The sequence below is a fragment of the Oncorhynchus keta genome, chromosome 21 (genome assembly GCF_023373465.1).
Source record: "Oncorhynchus keta strain PuntledgeMale-10-30-2019 chromosome 21, Oket_V2, whole genome shotgun sequence".
Classification (NCBI taxonomy): domain Eukaryota; kingdom Metazoa; phylum Chordata; class Actinopteri; order Salmoniformes; family Salmonidae; genus Oncorhynchus; species Oncorhynchus keta.
This window is the reverse complement of record NC_068441.1, coordinates 10,901,891-10,905,105: the sequence shown is the minus strand read 5'-3', so window position 1 is coordinate 10,905,105 and position 3,215 is coordinate 10,901,891. Positions and strand designations below refer to the sequence as shown.

Genomic DNA, 3,215 nt, shown 5'->3' with positions numbered 1-3,215 from the left:
AGTAATTGAAGTGTGTGTGTGTGTGTGTGTGTGTGTGTGTGTGTGTGTGTGTGTGTGTGTGTGTGTGTGTGTGTGTGTGTGTGTGTGTGTGTGTGTGTGTGTGTGTGTGTGTGTGTGTGTGTGAAATCATTTCTGATTTAGATCTTAATCTCGATGAGGTCGTAGCTGGTATAAAACCCCACAGGTTGTGGTACACCATTTTGTTGGTTGCTAACACCACAACAGGTGAAGAGCAAGAGAAGCAAACCAGAAGACAGAAAAAGCTGTCAACAGTTAAAGGCCAAAAACACAACTGTGGCAACAAACAACTGGCAAGGCGAAAATTTTAGAACAATTTAATGACTGAAAGGGATATAATAGATTGTCTTCTTGATTTGCATATTCTTCAGATTCCTTCTCAGAAATGGCAGAGGGTTGGGGAAATGCAGCTTATGCAGCCAGGCGACATGAAGAGACAACAAGAGAATCGTCCTTCACCTACACCAATAGCAATAACACCAAAGGTGGGAGAGAACCAGCAACTGCTTCTGCCTTGATTGCAACTTCCAATTCATATTTTATTTGATTTAAATCATGAGGTTATGTTTCCTGTATGTATTGATGATATATACAACATGGATGGCATAAGTGAACTTGTGCTTCATACATAATCATTTTAATGAATTAATATTATTGTTGTAATTTGCATTGCTTTTGCATCTTCACTGATACTTTAAAAGCATGTAGCTCATCTAACCAGGCACTTGCACCTGTCATTTTCTTCTTCTGACAAAATGATTTTTCTATTTTTTTTTTCTCAGATCCCTTTGAGGGCCCCAACTATCACATTGCTCCAAGATGGGTGTACAATGTTTCAACACTTTATGATCATAGTGGTCATCCTCTCAGTCTTCACCAATGGCCTGGTACTGGTGGCCACTGCAAAATTCAAGAAGCTCCAACACCCTCTCAACTGGATCTTGGTCAACCTTGCTATTGCTGACATTGGGGAGACACTTTTGGCTAGCACCATCAGCGTTATCAACCAGGTTTTTGGCTACTTCATTCTGGGACACCCAATGTGTGTCTTTGAGGGATTCACTGTCTCCACTTGTGGTAAAATGCAGTTTTACATGGACAACAATTTGATCTAATATTTAACAAGGAAATTCTACATTTCTACATAGTGCTGAGAAATAGTATTTGGCAGTTGCTAGAGCACCATAACAACAATCAGAATGTCTCTTTTGTATAATGTATATGTAAATCTTATACAGGTATTGCTGCTCTATGGTCTCTGGCTGTCATCTCCTGGGAGAGATGGGTGGTGGTGTGTAAGCCCTTTGGAAGTGTCAAGTTTAATGCCAAATGGGCCATGGGAGGCATTATCTTCTGCTTTCTGGTGTTCTCCCCCCATCTTTGGCTGGAGCAGGTGGGGATTTCTCTTCTTATTGTACAGAGGATTCAAGTTCAAAACATGTAATTATTTAACCAATTTCTCTATCTCTCTCTCCCTCCACCAGGTACTGGCCTCATGGCCTGAAGACTTCATGTGGACCTGATGTCTTCGGAGGCAATGAGGATCCTGGAGTCAAGTCCTACATGATTGTTCTCATGATTACATGCTGCTTCTTCCCGCTGTTCGTGATCATCTTCTGCTACATCTTCGTTTGGCTCGCCATCCGTGCTGTAAGTGATATTTTAAATATACTATAATGTAGCAAGCAGCAATGTTGGTAAATACAGTAATGATCAAGTGTACCTTTTGAAAAGGCATATCAGAGGGATACATCTAACCATTTGATATTCCTTCTGAATGACCACAGGTTTCTGCACAGCAGAAAGACTCTGAGTCAACACAGAAAGCTGAGAAGGAAGTGTCCAGGATGGTGGTTGTCATGATTATAGCTTACTGTGTATGCTGGGGTCCTTATACCTGCTTTGCCTGCTTTGCTGCGGCTAACCCTGGGTATGCTTTCCACCCTCTGGCTGCCGCAATGCCTGCCTACTTTGCCAAGAGCGCCACCATCTACAATCCAGTTCAATATGTCTTCATGAACAAACAGGTAAATCGTAACAAGATTCTCAAATCTCTTACCGATTTCATGTTACAAAGCTCTAACAACACACATTTTTCTAAATGTTTCACAAATGCCTTTCTTGTGTACATTTATTTTATTTGAAAAAGCATCAGATGACGATGTGTTCGCTCACTTTGTAGATAGACATTCCATTTCAAAGTATTCTTATGTTTAATTATCCCTCTCTCTCCAGTTCCGTACTTGCATCATGCAACTCTTCGGCAAGGCAGAAGATGATGGCACTGAAGTGTCTACACCCAGAACAGAGGTTTCCTCTGTTGCACCCACATAAACTTTCCCTATTCATCAAACTGATCTGGAAACAGACATGTAGGAAAGGAAACAAAAAGGAAGTTCTCTACATTGAACTTGTATGTATGTTTTGCTGCCATGTGTTTAATATATTTCCAAAAGCTAGTACAGGCTCAAAACCTCCTTTGAATCAATGTTGATCTGGGGAGAATTGTACATATTAATTTGAAGATTATTTATACCACACTGAGAATTGAACATGCATAAATTTGTTTGTTAATTTATAAAATTTCTGCCATGAAGCAAACCTTCAATTTTAGACAGACTTGCAAATATACAACATTTATAAAAAATATATATTTATATGTCATGTTTTCATTTGACTGTTTTATGAAAATAAAATATGCAACAAACTGGAAATGACTATTTTGTTTTATGTCGTTTATATTACAATACGATAACCAATGATAACCCCCATCTGCTACCTTCTCATTGTAAGCCCCTGGAAACTATATCATATATGCAGTATACAGTATATAGGATTTTTATTTACATCAAAAACATAAATGTGAACGAGAGACGGACTCTGGTACAATTATGATCATTTCAAATCTCACAAACAAGCCCACTTCATTTTTCAATTCAATATCAACACTGAGATGGTACAAGATGTGTTAGAATTGAAAGTGAATGCGTGATTTCTAAATAACTGATTTGGTATGGAGTCTGTAAATGTAAAGGATTATACAGCGATATTGGATTGGTCATACCAATTGAAGTGGCCGTAATCTTGACCTTAGAAACTAAAGTGGATGGAAAGGTGACCCGTACTGGCCGGTTAAGTCACACCTTATGCAAGTATGCTTGATCTGAAAAGTCATTAGTCATTCCCTTTTCAGACAC

At 38.9% G+C, this 3,215-nt stretch overlaps 1 pseudogene; it reads left to right on the top strand.

Moving 5' to 3' along the window:
- Positions 1-403: 403 nt before the first annotated feature.
- On the top strand, positions 404-2,637 carry LOC118400099 (red-sensitive opsin-1-like; annotated as a pseudogene).
- Positions 2,638-3,215: the final 578 nt, after the last annotated feature.